We start from the raw sequence: 22,012 nt of genomic DNA on the forward strand, positions 1-22,012 counted from the left end.
GAAAAAATCGGCGCAAATGCAAAACGCCGGTTTTCTTGTTGTTTGTACATCTATTTTTGGCATGAAATTGTCAACAAAAAATTTGCAAACACTAATACCAACTTCCTTATGTGTGTAACAAGTTTCTTTGTAACAAGAACTTATAATTCTGTGAATTTTTTATTTCTTATAATATATTTTGAATGTGAAAAATGCTTGAGATTTGCAATCTGCACATTTATCAAACTTTATGAAAGTCAGTAAATATTGACAAAATTGTAAGCCAATGTATTACTATATTTGTTTCAGCAACTTGAAAGTTGAACAGAGAATCCAGAAAAATCCATCAACGATAATCTACTGCATATCTTTTCAAAAATCAAAAAATCAGATGTCAGTCATAACAACAAAACGGCAAATTGGATTCGATACAAAACATAACAGTCTACTTCTGATTAATTAAAGTTCTGGACAAGACTGAAGAAAACAGTAGAATCTGAGACTTGGAGTTTTTTGACAATCTCTACAGTGAAACAAATCCTTCAATATATCTGACTTAAGAAAACAGTAGAATCTGAGACTTGGGAGTTTTTTGACAATCTCTACAGTGAAACAAATCCTTCAATATATCTGACTTAAGAAAACAGTAGAATCTGAGACTTGGGTGTTCTTTGACAATCTCTACAGTGAAACAAAACCTTCAATATATCTGACTTAAGAAAACAGTAGAATCGGTGACTTGGGAGTTCTTTGACAATCTCTACAGTGAAACAAAACCGTCAATATATCTGACTTAAGAAAACCGTAGAATCTGAGACTTGGGTGTTCTTTGACAATCTCTACAGTGAAACAAAACCTTCAATATATCTGACCTGAGAAAACAGTACAATCTGAGACTTGGGTGTTCTTTGACAATCTCTACAGTGAAACAAAACCTTCAATATATCTGACTTAAGAAAACAGTAGAATCGGTGACTTGGGAGTTCTTTGACAATCTCTACAGTGAAACAAAACCTTCAATATATCTGACTTAAGAAAACAGTAGAATCGGTGACTTGGGAGTTCTTTGACAATCTCTACAGTGAAACAAAACTTTCAATATATCTGATCAATATATAATAATCTCCATTAGATCTTACTCAGGGGTGTGCTTTAACCTCATTTGTTCCTTACTGTAGATCAATACACTTTTACTTCTGAGGAATTACTTCCTATAAAAGTATTTGTATATTTGATGATATGACACCAAATTCTCATTAATGTTCTATTAACAAGATTAAATTCTTGTAGTTCCTTAGTCTTATTCCATTATTTGTATTGTATAGGGAGTCAGAGATTCTTCTGACAAAAAATATTACGATCATTATTATGTTCATGACTGTATCAGGTCTTTTGTGAGAAATATGTTGCAGAGAGTGACTTGATTTAAAAAAATCTTTCAACATCTATTGTGTCAGAATAAAAAGTTTAAGATTTGTCCACAACTCTGAGAGCTACAAAGATGGAAATTTTATATTCTTTTACAGTTCATGAACTTGACTACAAATATAATATATATAAGGGTTTTCAGACAAATGTTTTAAGATGAGTGCCGCATTAATAAAAACCAATTTAAAATAAATAAAATGATGACATTAATTTTTACCAATTCTTTAAACGGCTAAATTATCACCAACATATTAAAAAAAAAGTTCTAAGTTAAAAATTTTACACTCAAATCAGTCACAAGTGTTAACAAATAAAACAAATAATTTCATTTCAATCTTTGCAGTTTTAAAAATGTTCAAGAAAGATAATTAAGTTAAACAAAATAAATTTCATTTCCAACAAATTGAATAAAACATGATACATGACAGAATAAGGGTAAAGACTTTAATGTCTGGCATCAGTTACAATGCGTTGACAATTCTATACATTATACAATCAGATGTAGCGTTAATTTGATACCACCATGGTAATGTAAGGTGACACTGTCACAATAAAACAATTTGCGGTCTTGCTAGAAAGTATGTATTACTGGTTTTTATCACTCTCAACTTCTGACCTTACTTCCGATACATTTGTATCAATAATTATATAAAATAGAAATAAGGCTGACATCTATAAGTATCCAGTTTTTATCGGTATGCTAAATGGATGTTCAGGTCTTACCAGATAAGGCAGCCTTTCAATTACAGGATACTATTATTCTTTTCGATCACATTTAAATTTTCAGGGCCACTTGGAGGGGGGAGAAGAAAAGCAACTGTAGGGACCAAACAAAGAGACTGCAGGATATTTAAAGTTGAATTATTTAACTTTCAATTTTTATTTTTAACATTCATCATACCTAAGTGTTATTGTATTTATCTAATGTAATACCAGCTGGTGCTTAGTAAATGCAACTTTCTAATCTTTAGACATTATCTTATATAATAGTACTAAGTTAAGATTATATAAAATAATAATATCATATTTGTATAATTGGCTTTCTCTTAATTTTGTAACATTATAATTGGGGATTAGAAAGGGCACTAGTTTAGGCTTAAATTCTCCCTAATCCTCAAACAATAGCATGGCATGTACATACAGGGGTAAATTCAGTAAATAAATATACGTCATCAGGGACCGCCCATTTAGGGGAGAGCTTTCTGTATAACACTGAAGTCATATGCTCTTCTGATTGGTAGATAATGTTTTTAATAAATATTTTTTGGCAGATGGATCAAAACTAGAGTTGACAAAAAATAAAAAATAAATGCTGAATGTACTAATTTTTTTTACTACAGGGTTGAAAAGTAATGGGGGTCAGTATAGGAATTCAGTGCGAATCTTCATTGTTTGTAAACAAGGCCATGTGGATGCCCAAAAATGCCGCATGACCCTATGTTTTTATTAGTGCAAAAGATAGGGCTACATTTGTACTTTCATGAATGTTATATGAAAGTTTCCAATTTCTAAAGGTAAATCAGGTATAAATTTAATTCCATACATAGATTAGCATTAAAGTCAATTGGAGATTTTTTACTGAATTTACCCCTATGGGAAAATATGCACTCTTTCACTGTACTTGTTCAAGGCCACACAATAATCCACAAACTCATTTCCTGTAAATTTTAATGTAATGGAAGGATTTTGGAACCATTTGAAGTTGTTTTTTACACAAATTTCTATCTTAGCTGCGGCTATTCAGGATGCACTGAGTGTACTGTGAGAGGAAGCATGGGGTATATGTTAAAAATCAGTTTTTGTGTGCAGATTGAAAGAAACAATAGAAATGACACTTTAGAGTTATGATATCAATGAAAGGCACAAATATCCTCCCCATTTACATCACATTTTGCACATATTTCTCCTCATATTATATATAAAATCATATGAAAAAATGGATTACCTCCCTTTGACATAGTGATTTTTTTTAGCTGTGTTCCCCATGTTAAGTTGTAGAACAAGTGGTAAATAAGCACTTTTCTAGTATTTTAACACTCAAATAATCTGACCGCATGAAGATATTTATTTATTTTCACATAACGCATTGCGATTCTTTATTTAAAAACTATACTAGACAACTTTTCATGATTACATGTCCTTCATCTAGGAAACTAGTGTTGAAATGTTTGTGATTGGATTTTTTTGTTAAATAATTGCTTTTAAATATTCTTAATTGTAACTTTAATCTTCCAAATGCAAAGTTTGGTTATATTTAGACTTATTTATTCATATTTGGCACTTTTTTCTACTTCAGTTTTGGCTGTCTAGTTTTGGCGAAGAATCCATCCTGATGTTGGGGTAACAGGAATTTCTGCAGAGTGATTGTCAATGACATTTTGTGAACTTTACAAGTAATTAAAACACAGATTTAGTATAATGAAACATAATTGTTGTTTTATTTGGTATCAAACTGCTTAAAAAAGCCTTTAAAAAGTCCTTTTGTGCTCTTTTCAGGGTATTTAATCAAAAACTTCCATATAAGGAAAAATTTAACTAAGAGTACACCAAGTCTTTAGTTTATAGGTGTACTTGCAATACTGGTCAAAGCAAACACAGAAAACAATTCATATTTATTAAACATAGTATTTTACACCATTCTTTTAAAAACAGTCAATGTGCAACTTTATATACCAAATATACATTTGCCGCAGTATGGGCTGTAGTATAAATTTTGCTCTATCTTTACAAACTCAGCATTTATGAATGTTGTATTGAAACTGGAACTTGAAAATTGGATACCTTACATGTTTATTACAAAAAAAGTGGGAAAAGAAGTAAAAAAGTCCCTTATAGGGGTAAATTCAGTAAATAAATATACGTCATCAGGGACCGCCCATTTAGGGGAGAGCTTTCTGTATAACACTGAAGTCATATGCTCTTCTGATTGGTAGATAATGTTTTTAATAAATATTTTTTGGCAGATGGATCAAAACTAGAGTTGACAAAAAATAACTAGAGGCTCTAAAGAGCCTGTGTCGCTCACCTTGGTCTATGTGAATATTAAACAAAGGAAGCAGATGGATTCATGACAAAATTGTGTTTTGGTGATGGTAATGTGTTTGTAAATCTTATCTTACTAAACAGTCTTGCTGCTTAAATTTATCTCTATCTATAATGAACTTGGCCCAGTAGTTTCAGTGGAAAATGTTAATAAAAATTTACAAATTTTATGAAAATTGTTAAAAATTGACTATAAAGGACAATAACTCCTAAAGGGATCAACTGATTATTCCGGTAATGTTGACTTATTTGTTAATCTTACTTTGCTGAACATAATTGCTGTTTACAGTTTATCTCTATCTATAATAATATTCAAGATAATAACCAAAAACAGCAAAATTTCCTTAAAATTACCAATTTAGGGGCAGCAACCCAACAAAGGGTTGTCCGATTCGTCTGAAAATTTCAGGGCCGATAGATCTTGACCTGATCAACAATTATACCTCATGTCAGATTTGCTCTAAATGCTTTGGTTTTTGAGTTATAAGCCAAAACTGCATTTTACCCCTATGTTCTATTTTAAGCCGTGGCGGCCATCTTGGTTGGTTGACCGGGTCATGCCACACATTTTTTAAACTAGATACCCTAATTATGATTGTGGCCAAGTTTGGTTAAATTTGGCCCAGTAGTTTCAGAGGAGAAGATTTTTGTAAAAGATAACTAAGATTTACGAAAAATGGTTAAAAATTGACTATAAAGGGCAATAACTCCTAAAGGGGTCAACTGACCATTCCGGTCGTGTTGACTTATTTGTTAATCTTACTTTGCTGAACATAATTGCTGTTTACAGTTTATCTCTATCTATAATTATATTCAAGATAATAACAAAAAAAAGCAAAATTTCCTTAAAATTACCAATTCAGGGGCAGCAACCCAACAAAGGGTTGTCCGATTCGTCTGAAAATTTCAGGGCAGATAGATCTTAACCTGATCAACAATTATACCACACGTCAGATTTGCTCTATATGCTTTGGTTTTTGAGTTATAAGCCAAAAACTGCATTTTACCCCTATGTTCTATTTTTAGCCGTGGCAGCCATCTTGGTTGGTTGACCGGGTCACGCCACACATTTTTAAAACTAGATACCCTAATTATGATTGTGGCCAAGTTTGGTTAAATTTGGCCCAATAGTTTCAGAGGAGAAGATTTCTGTAAAAGCTAACGACGACGGACGACGACGACGGACGCCGGACGACGACGCCGGACGCCGGACGCCAAGTGATGGGAAAAGCTCACTTGGCCCTTCAGGCCAGGTGAGCTAAAAAATAAATGCTGAATGTACTAATTTTTTTTACTACAGGGTTGAAAAGTAATGGGGGTCAGTATAGGAATTCAGTGCGAATCTTCATTGTTTGTAAACAAGGCCATGTGGATGCCCAAAAATGCCGCATGACCCTATGTTTTTATTAGTGCAAAAGATAGGGCTACATTTGTACTTTCATGAATGTTATATGAAAGTTTCCAATTTCTAAAGGTAAATCAGGTATAAATTTAATTCCATACATAGATTAGCATTAAAGTCAATGGGAGATTTTTTACTGAATTTACCCCTACAAATATCACTTCTGTTCATACACTATTATGGAAAGGCATGTGTGTCTTCAATACTTGGATAATTTTCCTACATAGTTCATGTAAAGTCAGATGCTTTTGGTTTTTTTTTCATTGGAACTTTGAATGCTGTCTCATAGACATATTTTTATTAACCCATATTATCTCCCTGTAGTAGTTCTTTTGGGTTTTTTAAAAACCTTGATTTTGACCCCTAATAAAATAGGCCCTGTTCTTCTTTTGAGGGGCTTTATATTAATACCTCATTAGAGGGTTAGTTCCAAAACTTTGATTTAAGCACTTTTAAAATATGATTTTCCTTTACTAAAAAAGTAAATTAATAAAAAAGATTAGAAAAATAAGAACTTTTTAATTATACTTTACTGCTTACCTGGCCTTAATTCTTGACATGACCAAAATCATTAAATAACAGATCAATCTTAACCCACATGGACTATAAATATAACTATTAAATCAGTACTTAATATTTTCTACTTTCATATTCCATTTATGGACCCAGTAATTCTATATATGGAACAAGTTTTAACAAAAATATTTACATAAGAACTGAACTAATTTAGCCTTTTCATATCGTGAGAATTATGTACAACAAACTAAACCAAAGTTAAATTATTACATACCTTAAGGAATCAATAAGCACTGTCAAGTCTTCTTTGACAATCTGAGGTTATATCTGCTGAAAGATAAGACGACAAATATGCATAATTCGGTGAGAATACTGATAAGACTCATGCTAGTATATCCTTACACTGACACAGTTGTTTACAAATAAATACCGTTAAAAATCAATAGTACATATAAAGTATTAAGCTTACTATGCAGTTAACAAATAATATGCCTTATAGTCAAATACAGGTATCATAAAAAATCACTCAACCATGACAAAATATATACTACCATAAAAACTGTTTTTATTGAAAAATTTACATTGTAATCTCTATTACTAGCCTGTAGGTAGTGGTCAATGCATTAATGGACATCTCGTTAACACAATTGTATAGGGATAGGTTTTCAATTAGCTCTTTCATTTTATAAACAATATGTGGATTATAGATTTTTCAGTTATTATAATAAATCATATTTATGTTTATTTCAACTTTTAAACTCATTTTAAGGACAAAGTTCAAGGCCTATATAGTTTAATATATCTGTGCTGTCAGCTAAATTGGAGATTTAATTTTTCAAGTTAACATTATAGTACCTACTAGAACACACCCGTGATATCACGGGTACGTGACTGAATTAAAGTATATAACTATGCGCAAGCCTTATTTTAGTATTAGTATTGTCATCTGATAAAGTCATGCCGATTATAAGATACACAGTTTTTCTCTGCTTTCAAGTCTTTCTGTTTGAACCCGTCGAACTGAAACAATAATATTAATTATTTGGAAAACAAAAGGTCCTGGAATGGAGTATTTTTTAATCAACAGCATTGTCCTATATAAGTTACAAATACAGTTGAATTCTTTGCTTCGCTGTTTTACGTCATGCCCACTAACAAATTGAAAACTGTACCTATACGCCTTATTTTTAGTCCAGATTTTTAGTATTCGTATTTGTTATCTTAGAAAGTCTTACTAATTAAAATACTACAATAGGTAACAATTTGACAATTTAGTAGTGTCAAGTGACAACCCTGTGGTTATGACCCGTGTATATAGCATATTAATCCTGAAAACAACGTTTGGTGGTGCGCCTGTCAGATGCGGAACGTACAGATAAGGTAATAGGTAACAGGTGAATATACTATTGGTATCGGTAGCGGACTCGACCCGGAACTTCTTAATTATTGGCAATATTAATTACGTGGAAAACAAAAGGGCCTGGAGTGGTGTAATTTTTAATCTACACCTTTGTACTATATTAGTTATATATAAAGTTGAATTCTGTGATTCGTCGTTTTTACGTGATGACGGCTAACAAATTGGACCTCGTAATTTTAGTATTATAGATATTTAATGTTCAAGGTTTAATTGATGTGTACGTCTGCACCTTTATTTCATATAAATTATGTTGGAGTCAATTTAATAATAAAAAACATATCACACAAACTGAAATTCAAGGTCAACAAGAATCTTCTGAAAGAAATGGATTTTTTTGTGTATAAACATAATGACTGCCAACTCTTCCATTTAAGCTGGGAAATTTCCCCCATGGCAGATATTGATCTGGCTCTAGAAAGAGTTAAAATGAAATTGAAGCACACATATATATATTACAAGTCTTTCATTAAAAACTGTAACGGAGGGGGTCGGTGACGACACCTCCCGGGACGTGTAGTGGCCAGTACTTCGCCCCTATTCGACCATCGGCATACCTGATATCAGATTATGGCTGAACAACAGACAATAAATCAAATGAAAACTATATTTTATTTACAAATGTACAATAATTGCATGAATTTAAACAAAGTCGGAAATAAACAGTAGTCAGAAAACTTTCTTAAATGGAGTTCAAAAATAAAGTAATTTCAAATGTAAAATGAAAAATAGTGTGTTCCCAGAGTTAGTCTTTTAAGTAAAATAAAGTAAATTTGCTTCGCGTTGTGTTTTAAAGTAGTAAAATTGCACCAAAAAGGGGTGACTAACTCTGGCGAACTGCACCGAAGTGGTGGCTAACTCTAGACTCGATTAGTACTAATATTAGTTCCGGCGAGTATTTGGAGGCCTGTGCAAGGCTGACTCCGACTGAATATCAAATGATATCCTAAACTTGTCATTAATCAAGAGAACTTTAACATGAAAGGTACTGAAGAAAAGTTGAATAAATGAATATTCTTAAAACATTATAAAAACATCAAAAGTTAAATACTAAAACAGTTAAATTAACATTCTTTACTTTTATCTTCATATATTTAAATCAAATTTAACTTAAAATAAACATTTAAATACTAAATAATTAATCTGTCCAAATTAAGGGGAATTAACCTAGGCATATCAAGGCACATCTATTACAATCCTCCCCCCTTAGGACAAATATTAAAGACATTAATATTTGGGAAAATAATTATTTAAAATAGATGTGTTGAAAACAATAAACAATAACATAAATCAATGCAAATAAAATGTCAATAAATGTCACAAAAATGTCATATTACACATGGTCCAACCATAGGAAAAGTTCCACACAGCATAATCGTCCAGGAATAGTCGGTAAACACAAATTATAAAGTATGGTCCATAGAATATAAATGTAAACGGACACAGTTATACAGCATTCAATAAAACAAAGTTCTTCAAACGGAAACGGAATGTTAAATACGGATAATCTGCATGGTCCAAGTTGTACCAGGTATAGTCCACCAATTGTTGTTCTCACGAAAACACTTTAAACGTGTGTTTTCGGGTTCTAAAAAGTCCATCGTTGTACCAGGTTTAGTCCACCATTGTAGATCTCACGGAATCACGTATAACATGTGATTCCGGGTTCAAGATGATCAAAGTTCAAACGTTGTACAAAAAGTAAGAAAGGTGTTCTTGATAACAAGAACTGCTTACTTTATCAGGTGGTTGTCTTCACACATAAACTTTCTGCCACTCAATAGATTTCTGCCATGACTTATAAAAGTCACAAAAGGAACACCATAACCAAACTAAACAAATTTAAAACAATAAAACTTGTTCAGAAAGGTTAAAAATCCAAATAAATGAGCAAACTCATAAATAAATCTATTCGAACAAGAAACTTAGCCACAATCTAAACAAACCAACATCAAAAGAAAAACACAATCAAATCAAACAACGTTTTTTGAGGTTGGTTTAGATAGCAAAACTGGCTCATTAACGTGACCAAGAAAAACAACAAATCCAATGAAAACTTTGAAAAAATACCTACTTAAACAATATAAACTGACAAAATAAGTAAAATACTAAATATATAAACTAAAACTCATAAAACATACTATATGAAAACTTTAACTGGCTTATCCTTCAAACAAGAAAACTCATCCGTGCTAGAAATAAAATAATCAGGTAAACAGCTTTGCAAATCAGATGAAAATAAACTTTGAACTCTTTTGACAACTTTGCATGATTTTTTCACTTTCTTATGAACTGCAGTAGAAACTGGTTTTTCTGGTTCAACAACATGAACAGAATTGACACTTTTACAAACCTTATTGGGACAATTAGCTCTGATATGTCCAACTACCGAACAATTAAAACATTTTCTAAGTTTAATCTTCTTATAAACCAGCTTTTTAAGAACTTTGACAATTTGATCAAAACCAGACTTCAAACAACTAAAATCTAAACTTTCTTCACTTTCCTCAATTTCACATTCAACAGGTCCAATTGTCAAATTAAAACATTCAAACTCTGTAGCCAAAAATATAGCATCATCAAAAGTTTCAGGATGCTTAAAATGGACAAACTTTCCCATTTCCTTCTCTAACTTTCCAATAAAAAGATCCATAAAATAAGTTTGCATACTTTGAAAATTATCTGGATATGCACGATGACATAAAAGTTTGAGTCTATGTCCAAAATCGAACACAGATTCATCTGACAAAATTAAACAACTATTCAGTTGAAATTTATAAAATGCTATCCTTTCTTTAGGATTAAAGCGTTGCAAAAGTAAACTTTTCAAAAAATCATAGCTTTGCAACTGAGTTGGAGTAAGAAGACGTAAAATAGTTTGTGCTTCTTCTCTTAAGTTTATTACTAACTGAAGAGCCATTTCAGAAAAATTCCAGTTATTCCACAGACTAACTGCTTCAAATTGAATAAAATAATCTTGTACATCGGCACTAACACCGTCAAAAGTACAAGGTTTCTGTTCGAACTTTATCATTTTTAAAATCAAAAATTGAACAAAATCAAAAATAAATGTAATAAAAATATTCAAACCAAGACTGAGGGATCAGGTATCCTGGTCACGGCACCATTTGTAACGGAGGGGGTCGGTGACGACACCTCCCGGGACGTGTAGTGGCCAGTACTTCGCCCCTATTCGACCATCGGCATACCTGATATCAGATTATGGCTGAACAACAGACAATAAATCAAATGAAAACTATATTTTATTTACAAATGTACAATAATTGCATGAATTTAAACAAAGTCGGAAATAAACAGTAGTCAGAAAACTTTCTTAAATGGAGTTCAAAAATAAAGTAATTTCAAATGTAAAATGAAAAATAGAGTGTTCCCAGAGTTAGTCTTTTAAGTAAAATAAAGTAAATTTGCTTCGCGTTGTGTTTTAAAGTAGTAAAATTGCACCAAAAAGGGGTGACTAACTCTGGCGAACTGCACCGAAGTGGTGGCTAACTCTAGACTCGATTAGTACTAATATTAGTTCCGGCGAGTATTTGGAGGCCTGTGCAAGGCCGACTCCGACTGAATATCAAATGATATCCTAAACTTGTCATTAATCAAGAGAACTTTAACATGAAAGGTACTGAAGAAAAGTTGAATAAATGAATATTCTTAAAACATTATAAAAACATCAAAAGTTAAATACTAAAACAGTTAAATTAACATTCTTTACTTTTATCTTCATATATTTAAATCAAATTTAACTTAAAATAAACATTTAAATACTAAATAATTAATCTGTCCAAATTAAGGGGAATTAACCTAGGCATATCAAGGCACATCTATTACAATCCTCCCCCCTTAGGACAAATATTAAAGACATTAATATTTGGGAAAATAATTATTTAAAATAGATGTGTTGAAAACAATAAACAATAACATAAATCAATGCAAATAAAATGTCAATAAATGTCACAAAAATGTCATATTACACATGGTCCAACCATAGGAAAAGTTCCACACAGCATAATCGTCCAGGAATAGTCGGTAAACACAAATTATAAAGTATGGTCCATAGAATATAAATGTAAACGGACACAGTTATACAGCATTCAATAAAACAAAGTTCTTCAAACGGAAACGGAATGTTAAATACGGATAATCTGCATGGTCCAAGTTGTACCAGGTATAGTCCACCAATTGTTGTTCTCACGAAAACACTTTAAACGTGTGTTTTCGGGTTCTAAAAAGTCCATCGTTGTACCAGGTTTAGTCCACCATTGTAGATCTCACGGAATCACGTATAACATGTGATTCCGGGTTCAAGATGATCAAAGTTCAAACGTTGTACAAAAAGTAAGAAAGGTGTTCTTGATAACAAGAACTGCTTACTTTATCAGGTGGTTGTCTTCACACATAAACTTTCTGCCACTCAATAGATTTCTGCCATGACTTATAAAAGTCACAAAAGGAACACCATAACCAAACTAAACAAATTTAAAACAATAAAACTTGTTCAGAAAGGTTAAAAATCCAAATAAATGAGCAAACTCATAAATAAATCTATTCGAACAAGAAACTTAGCCACAATCTAAACAAACCAACATCAAAAGAAAAACACAATCAAATCAAACAACGTTTTTTGAGGTTGGTTTAGATAGCAAAACTGGCTCATTAACGTGACCAAGAAAAACAACAAATCCAATGAAAACTTTGAAAAAATACCTACTTAAACAATATAAACTGACAAAATAAGTAAAATACTAAATATATAAACTAAAACTCATAAAACATACTATATGAAAACTTTAACTGGCTTATCCTTCAAACAAGAAAACTCATCCGTGCTAGAAATCAAATAATCAGGTAAACAGCTTTGCAAATCAGATGAAAATAAACTTTGAACTCTTTTGACAACTTTGCATGATTTTTTCACTTTCTTATGAACTGCAGTAGAAACTGGTTTTTCTGGTTCAACAACATGAACAGAATTGACACTTTTACAAACCTTATTGGGACAATTAGCTCTGATATGTCCAACTACCGAACAATTAAAACATTTTCTAAGTTTAATCTTCTTATAAACCAGCTTTTTAAGAACTTTGACAATTTGATCAAAACCAGACTTCAAACAACTAAAATCTAAACTTTCTTCACTTTCCTCAATTTCACATTCAACAGGTCCAATTGTCAAATTAAAACATTCAAACTCTGTAGCCAAAAATATAGCATCATCAAAAGTTTCAGGATGCTTAAAATGGACAAACTTTCCCATTTCCTTCTCTAACTTTCCAATAAAAAGATCCATAAAATAAGTTTGCATACTTTGAAAATTATCTGGATATGCACGATGACATAAAAGTTTGAGTCTATGTCCAAAATCGAACACAGATTCATCTGACAAAATTAAACAACTATTCAGTTGAAATTTATAAAATGCTATCCTTTCTTTAGGATTAAAGCGTTGCAAAAGTAAACTTTTCAAAAAATCATAGCTTTGCAACTGAGTTGGAGTAAGAAGACGTAAAATAGTTTGTGCTTCTTCTCTTAAGTTTATTACTAACTGAAGAGCCATTTCAGAAAAATTCCAGTTATTCCACAGACTAACTGCTTCAAATTGAATAAAATAATCTTGTACATCGGCACTAACACCGTCAAAAGTACAAGGTTTCTGTTCGAACTTTATCATTTTTAAAATCAAAAATTGAACAAAATCAAAAATAAATGTAATAAAAATATTCAAACCAAGACTGAGGGATCAGGTATCCTGGTCACGGCACCATTTGTAACGGAGGGGGTCGGTGACGACACCTCCCGGGACGTGTAGTGGCCAGTACTTCGCCCCTATTCGACCATCGGCATACCTGATATCAGATTATGGCTGAACAACAGACAATAAATCAAATGAAAACTATATTTTATTTACAAATGTACAATAATTGCATGAATTTAAACAAAGTCGGAAATAAACAGTAGTCAGAAAACTTTCTTAAATGGAGTTCAAAAATAAAGTAATTTCAAATGTAAAATGAAAAATAGAGTGTTCCCAGAGTTAGTCTTTTAAGTAAAATAAAGTAAATTTGCTTCGCGTTGTGTTTTAAAGTAGTAAAATTGCACCAAAAAGGGGTGACTAACTCTGGCGAACTGCACCGAAGTGGTGGCTAACTCTAGACTCGATTAGTACTAATATTAGTTCCGGCAATTTGGAGGCCTGTGCAAGGCCGACTCCGACTGAATATCAAATGATATCCTAAACTTGTCATTAATCAAGAGAACTTTAACATGAAAGGTACTGAAGAAAAGTTGAATAAATGAATATTCTTAAAACATTATAAAAACATCAAAAGTTAAATACTAAAACAGTTAAATTAACATTCTTTACTTTTATCTTCATATATTTAAATCAAATTTAACTTAAAATAAACATTTAAATACTAAATAATTAATCTGTCCAAATTAAGGGGAATTAACCTAGGCATATCAAGGCACATCTATTACAAAACACTCTTTATACATGTTATAAGAGATACACTGAATTGTATTGTACATCCTGCAGGACCAGAGTGAGTGCCTGTCATATCAATTTCCAATTTTTACTTGTCCTGATTATGCATAAAATAATTGCCACTCACCAGGACAATCCTCTTGCATTTTAAAATTTCCATGGAATTTTTTTTTATTTTGCGGGCTGCCCACAAATATTTTCCGTTCATAAAGATTTAGGGAATAGAGAATCTAAGACACAATCTCTTTTTAAATATACATGTATTTTCAAATTCATTATGTCTTACATTTAAAACATTCATGTATATAAGAGATGCACTGGATTGTCTTGTACATCCTGCAGGACCTGCCTATCATTGAAATATAATCAAATATTCATTGATTTTAAACTAACCAAATTACATTAATAAATAAGTTTTACTTAATCCCCAAAAACATTTCACAGCATTGACTAAAAGGTGCTAAATTTGTTTATATATTCATGGGAAATCTAGCTTAAATTAACTTAAAATAACCAAATTAACTGTTATAATAACAATCAAGTAATTATTAATTGAAATAAAATTGTATTAATCCTTTATCACAGTTAATTGGGAAGTATGAAAATTTGTCTTGGAAAAGAGGCAGCAGTCCTTTTGCGCCAACTACTGTTTTTCAAGGGCAAAATTTGCGCCAAATTTTGTTTTCCAAATGTATCAATTGTCCCAATATTCGGAACTCATTTGCGCCAATTTACCTGTACACATATCTATCATAAATATTAATGAATAATATTTACTCTTATTCTTGGCTTAAAAAGTATCATATGTTTGTTGATATTTCACTATGAGGATGAGCAACTGGATAGAAATGACTTGAAATGCATTAGACAGTCCATGTATAGAGAGTGAAGAAAACTTATTACTTTGCTGAATATTTAATACAAGATATGCCAAAAAGAGAAGAAAATAGAAGCTTTTGCTGATAATGTTTTTGCCAGATATGTTGATGACATAGTGCTTTGTTTCCACCATCCATATGGGCTGAAACTCTATCTAACGCAAGACGTACCAGTAATGGAGCAGAAGCATTCGACAGGAATTATAATGAACTGTTTTATGCATTTCATTCTTCAATGTTTGTCTTTTTGGACAATAAAGTGAAGTTACAAACTACTACATACATAACATTGGGCAGTACCTATGCAGCAGCAGTAGGAAGAAAGTATGTTTCAGAAAAGTAAAACATTTGCCATGTAACTGCCGGTTCCAAGTCCAAATAAAGGAGGAGGGAAGTCATTTTCTTCTAATTGGCGTAATAGTATGTTTTAATTTTGGCGCAAATGATACCATGTAATTTTAAAACAGGTGGCTCAAACGTAGAAATGGGGAAAAAAGTTGTGGCGCAAAAGGACGCTTTTTTGGCGCAAACGGATCTCTCCCGGAAAAGAGAAGTTGTTTTAATTGTTTAATTTAATACTGTTGAAGATGAATTTCATGTTATTTTACATTGTCAGGTTTATTAAGATCTTATAAAAATTCTGTTTACTGAATCTCTGATAAAAATTGATGAAAATTTTAATAGAATTACTGTCGGAATTTTTATTTTTTATTTTTGTATCAAGATATTATTAGATTATAATGTGCCACAACCTGTAATTTTATTGTGAAATGGAGAAGTTTTATATTGTGAATAATAGATAAATAATTATGCTGTTTATTTAACCATTTTTATTTTAATATATATTATTTTAAATACAAGATGTTTTAGTTGTTATCAGTTCTCCTAAATCTCAACAGATTGACTACTAAATAAAGTTTCATGAGAACTCCACAAAGCATATTTGAGTTATTGTCTGAAAACTGGAAAATCCTACTTTTTTTAGGAATAAAATCCAATAACTCGATCTGAAAAGATAAATCTAAAATTTCAAAAATCCAAAGAAAACTAATGTCAAAAGATATAAAGAATTCACTAAAGTTTCATCATGTTCATGCAAATTTGTATGTTTTTTTTTAGACTTCATGACTCAAATGTTGATGATGGACTGACAGACAATATTGGTATACAATAATAGGTCCTATAAATGGTAGTATAAAACCATATCTTATATAATTGTATTGTGTACTAATGTAAGCATAAGGTGAGACTTAAACAAAATTATCAAGATTGAATTATTATTTAGCAATAAGATCTTAGCAATGGTAGGTATAAGGAGGATGGACATATTGTTCAAATAATATTGTCATCAAATCAAACTTTGGCCAAAGGAGTAAGTTCGGTAAGGGCCATATTTGGCCCCAATTATAAAGTCCATAGTTACAAGACAATAAATGTTTTAAGTTGCCGTAAAGACATGAGCGAAAGTTGAACAGAACTGTTTTTGTCAAAGTTTTATTCTAACACATTGATTTTTACATCCCAAAAAGGTCAACATAAGGGATTTTGGTGAAATTTGACAAAATCAGCTGGATTTCAACCAAATAAAGGACCAGGAAACATAGAGCGCAGGCGTCGACAAGCTTAATATTCAAATGAGACATGTGAAATGTCTTCACAAACATTATTCTAAAAGATCTTTGTTGTCGACGTATGCGCTCTATGTTTCCTGTCAAATAATCTATAGAAATTTATCCATTTTCATTGATTTTTTTGTGAAAAATCAATATGAGTACAACTTGTGACGTCATAATGAAACGCAGAAACGTAAAATTTTCAACAAAATGGCTTATATCTTATCTAGTCAATGTATTAGCTATAATTTATCGTGATATTGGTCAATAAATCCGAATTTGAAATTTACGTTAAAAAAGGGGGCCATTTTAGGACCTTATCGAACATACTCCTTTATCATTTGTAGAAACTCACATTTTTCAAAATTGCAGAATAAATGCTTTCAGAAATTTTTAGTTTTAGCTTTAATTTGGCGAAGTGACATAATGTGACTATGACAGAATTTGTCACATTTCTAGCAAACACTGCAAATCGACCAATAAAATATAATTCCTGAATGCATATATATGTTTCTGAACAAGAAATAAACTCTATAATATTTTTCTAATTATTGTATAACTCATTTTTAAGCATTATGAATATTTTACCATAAATATACTTCTAATAAATGTTAAATCATGACAGTAAAGCCCATATCATGGAAAGGAAATTGTTTAAGCAAAAACTGTACACTAGTGTTCATCAAGTACACTCATATATTCTTGACATTCTGGATGGAAATCTAGATATTTTAACTACATTTGGTTTAAGACCTAACTAATACAGAAAACACAACAAAAATACAAGCTATTTAATTCCAATTTCCTCCTCTAGGCATAAATACAGAAGCAAAAATAGCAATTTCCTCCTCTAGGCATAAATACAGAAGCAAAAATAGCAATTTCCTCCTCTAGGCATAAATACAGAAGCAAAAATAGCCATGTACAGAAATATATAAATACCCAAAATAGACAAACAAACTCAAAATATTGGCAATAAAACATCCAATGTGTAGGCCGATTATATTTTTACCAATAGTTGATTAAAAGCTCCAATTGAAATGAGTTATATAGATAGCAATATACCATTGGGAGCAGTGTTTTGATTTTCTGCATACATTTGTATTAGAAGTTATTAAATCAATAAGAAATCTATTTCATATTTCATATTCTTGCTGTATTGATAACAAACTTCAGTAGTCTTGGTAAATTGAAATCAGAGACTACAATCATAGTAATTAACTACCCATGTGTAAAACCTCATCTTTTGTCAAGTATTACGATGGCTAACAAATCAGATTCACTCAATAGTACAGTCAGGGTAAATCTCTTTTTAGAAACCTAACAAACACAAACAAAACATTTTATTTCCAAAAACATTTAGTTCTATCATTATAGTGACTATTTATTTTCATTTCAATCTCTTTTATTGATTTATCTTTAAATTCACCATAAAATGAAACCTATACATGAAAGCAAAAATGCAGTTTTTATATAAACAAAGGACTCCTTTTGAAATTACATTAAAGGCATAAAAAAATCATCATTATGGAAAGTTTCTGGAACTGGTTTCTGGTTGAATTAAGATAATGAAATAAGATACCTAATCTCTATTTAAAAAGTCTATTATTTTGAAATATCAATTTTTCTCAGAAGCTCTAACACATTTTAAGAGATCATTTTTTTTATGTTATTGCTTGAAAACAACAAATATTTTTTCTTACCAAGCAATAAGCCCAGATTTTTTTTGAATAGATCACTAGATTCCTTCTTAAATATTGACTATTTTAAATTGACATTTGAATGACTTTAAGCTCATCAGTCTGTTCTTACAATTTATTTCAAATATTATCAAAAACTGACCATGATTAAATTTAAAAAAATTTCTTAATATCTTTTGAATCTACGGGTACTCACATCAAATATTATTGTTGATAAAAATCTACTTCTCACCTCAATGCTTATATATATAACAAAATTATTTGACCTTCTTATATAACGTACATTTTAATTCTTTTATACTTTGACATTAAATCAAAAGTTCTTTAAGATTGCTGTAAAAATCAATGGCTTCCACGGTTAATAGTTATTTTGTCATTTTCTTACATGATAATGACTTCTGACATTTAAAACAGTTACTTAGCACAGAAAAGTTGAATTATATAATTTCTTCTTTTTTTATACAATCAGAGCAGTTCATTTAATGACAGTGTACTTTAAACTTGCATCTTAGAGGCTCTAAAGAGCCTGTGGCGCTCACCTTGGTCTATGCCCATATTATAAACAAAGGACACAGATGGATTCATGACAAAATTGTGTTTTGATGATGGTCATGCATTTGTAGATCTTACCTTACTGAACATTCTTGCTGCTTACAATTATTTCTATCTAATGAACCTTTGAATATATCCCAGTCATGCCAGTAGTTAAAATCTTTTGTAAAAATTTACAAAATTTACAAAATTTATGAAAATTATTAAAAATTGACTATAAAGGGCAATAACTCCTTAAGAGGTCAATTGACCATTTTGATTATGTTGACTTATTTGTAGGTTTTACTTTGCTGTACATTATTGCTGTTTACAGTTTACCTCTATCTATAATAATATTCAAGATAATAACCAAAAGCTGCAAATTTTTTCTTAAAATTACCAATTCAGTGGCAGCAACCCAACAAAAGGATCCCTGATTGGTCTGAAAATTTCAGGGCAGATAAACCTTGACCAAACAAACAAATTTTTCCTGTCAGATTTGCTCTAAATGCTTTGTTGTTTTAGATTTAAGCTAGTATTTTTAGCCATGTTTGCCATCTTGGTGAGCAAGCCAGGTCATCAGACACATTTTTTAAATTTAATACCCTAATGATGATTGTGGACAAGTTTGGTTAAATTTGTCTCAGTAGTTTCAGAGAGATTTTTGTAAAAGATTACAAAAATTTACGAAAAATTGACAAAAATTGACTATAAAGGGCAATAACTTGTTAAAGGGTCAATTGACCATTTTGATCATGTTGACTTTTTTGTAGATCTTACTTTGCTGAACATTATTGCTGATAACAGTTTATCTCTATTTATAATAATATTCAAGATAATAACCAAAAACGACAAAATTTCCCTAAAATTACCAATTCAGGGGCAGCAACCAAGCAACCGGTTGTCGGATTCAACTGAAAATTTCAGGAAAGATAGATCTGGACCTGATAAACAATTTTACTGAGTGAGTGTCAGATTTGCTCTAAATGCTTTAGTTTCAGAGTTATAAGCCAAAATCTATGTTCTATTTTTAGCCATGGCGACCATCTTGATTGGTTAACCGGGTCACCAGACACATTTTTTTTTAAACTAGATACCCCAATGATGATTGTGGCCAAGTATGGTTAAATTTGGCCAAGTAGTTTCAGAGGAGAAGATTTTTGTAAAAGTTAACGACGACAGACGCCAAGTTATGAGAAAAGGTCACTTGGCCCTATCGGCCAGGTGAGCTAAAAAGGGAGACCAGTCAAAAGGTCATGGTCAGCTGGATTAATATGAAGCATAGCAATGTCTTATTATGTGGGTACAATCTTAAATCTTGTATTGTGTTTAAGATTTTTTTGTAAAAGCAAAACTAGCTTCTAAGAATTTCAATTGAACTTTTTTTTTATTTTCCTAAAAGTACAAATGACTAACCTTTCACACTGATTCTAAAACAGGATGTATCTGATGTTTTTTCCTTTATTGGAATATCTGGAATGTATAATATAAGAAAACTGAATGTTTAAAAATATTCAGGAAACATCAAAACAAGGGGAAAAGATAATATTTGTATTCCAGAAAACACAATAAATCAATAAAGTTTAATAAGTTGATTTGACAGATATCATATGCTTTTGTAAATCAATGAAACAGCAATACAACAACACAATCATGAAAAAACAGTTAACTACTGGTATAGGGTATCAGTCATCTGAATTTTATATTTTTCTTTGCAAAGTGTGGACACTTTTTGTTGCAGAATTTATAGTCCTTTTTGCAACAATTTATTTTCATATCTTTTAAACATACATGTAGTAGGTCACTGTCACAGTATTCATATAAAACATTTCAAAGCTTCATATTTTCAGCAAATTTTTCTAATATTAGGCCCAAAATAATGGTCTTTAGAGTTAATGGTGTAATAGATAGTTTCATGGGCTAAATGATTAAATTTTATTAAGGTTAATAAAAACCATTCCCCCTGTTTTGTAGTGAGTACAATTTCTGATATTGTAAAGAAATCAACACAGTTAAGTTCATACAACAATTATAGTATATTAAGCTATAATTATAAATTAGTCCCAAATATAAACAAGTTATACATTAAAGTCTATCAAAGATCTGCTGTCAACACAAATTCTTCAACGGGACAAAGAAAATTGTTGACTTATTCTATCTGAAAACAGCTATGTCAGTTACTTAAAGTCGGTTTAACTTTAATGATTGTTGAAATATTGATTTGTTCACACTGGAAATCTGTACCACCTTGCAAGAATTAAATCTAAAGATTTTTTTAATTTCACAAATTAAATAAAGATAATTATAGACACGATTTTACATTCAGGTAAAATAACCATCTGCCAGGAGTATACAGTATTTATATTTCACCATTCCAAGCTGCAACTATACTAAGCAATTGAGTCAACAAAGATTTCCTTTAGAAGCAAAATTTTCACAAAAAATATCTATAATTTCAATAAGAAAATCCTGAAATTCTTGAGATTATCATTTAAAAAAAATCTTTTTTTTAAGCAAGAAATAAGTTCAGTAAGAAAAAATAATAATGGAATACAAAAACTTGTTAGCTCTCTCTGAACAAAATGATTAAATGATGAACAGAAATAATACCTCTCACAGTAATGGTACAATACAAAAATTTATGAAAAGAAAACCATAAACTGTTTACAATTATATATACCATTTTCTACTATACAGAGACACTTAATTTCATTAAATGTGAAAATGTGCTCAGGCCAAATAAATCATAATTTATCTGAATATTTATTTTTAATGTCATGAAAAGTCCCTCGACTTCTATGGAATATTTCTAATTAATTGAGTGAGGTTGAAAGTTGATTATATATATAGTTTTAACGGTAATATTTCTCCCTATGCTAACATTGGAATACATCCCGTGGTAATGGTACAATAAATATTGCTTGCACAATTAATTTGTCTGTCTGAAAACATTATTGAAATCATTCTTGAAACTTCATTGTCATTTATAATACCAGATTAATAT

General features: G+C 30.8%; 1 protein-coding gene across 1 annotated transcript in view; it reads right to left on the reverse strand.

The window, feature by feature from the left end:
- Nucleotides 1–22,012, reverse strand: part of LOC143079113 (uncharacterized) — an 82,429-nt gene that overhangs the window by 53,689 nt on the left and 6,728 nt on the right. Inside the window, exons 3-4 of the mRNA XM_076254299.1 lie at nt 20,425–20,481; nt 6,642–6,697 (exon numbers count right to left, since the gene is read on the reverse strand). The gene's annotated coding sequence lies outside the window, so the exon portion shown is untranslated. The remainder of the gene's footprint in view (nt 1–6,641; nt 6,698–20,424; nt 20,482–22,012) is intronic.

The sequence above is a fragment of the Mytilus galloprovincialis genome, chromosome 6, assembly GCF_965363235.1.
Source record: "Mytilus galloprovincialis chromosome 6, xbMytGall1.hap1.1, whole genome shotgun sequence".
In the NCBI taxonomy this organism is placed as follows: Eukaryota; Metazoa; Mollusca; class Bivalvia; order Mytilida; family Mytilidae; genus Mytilus; species Mytilus galloprovincialis.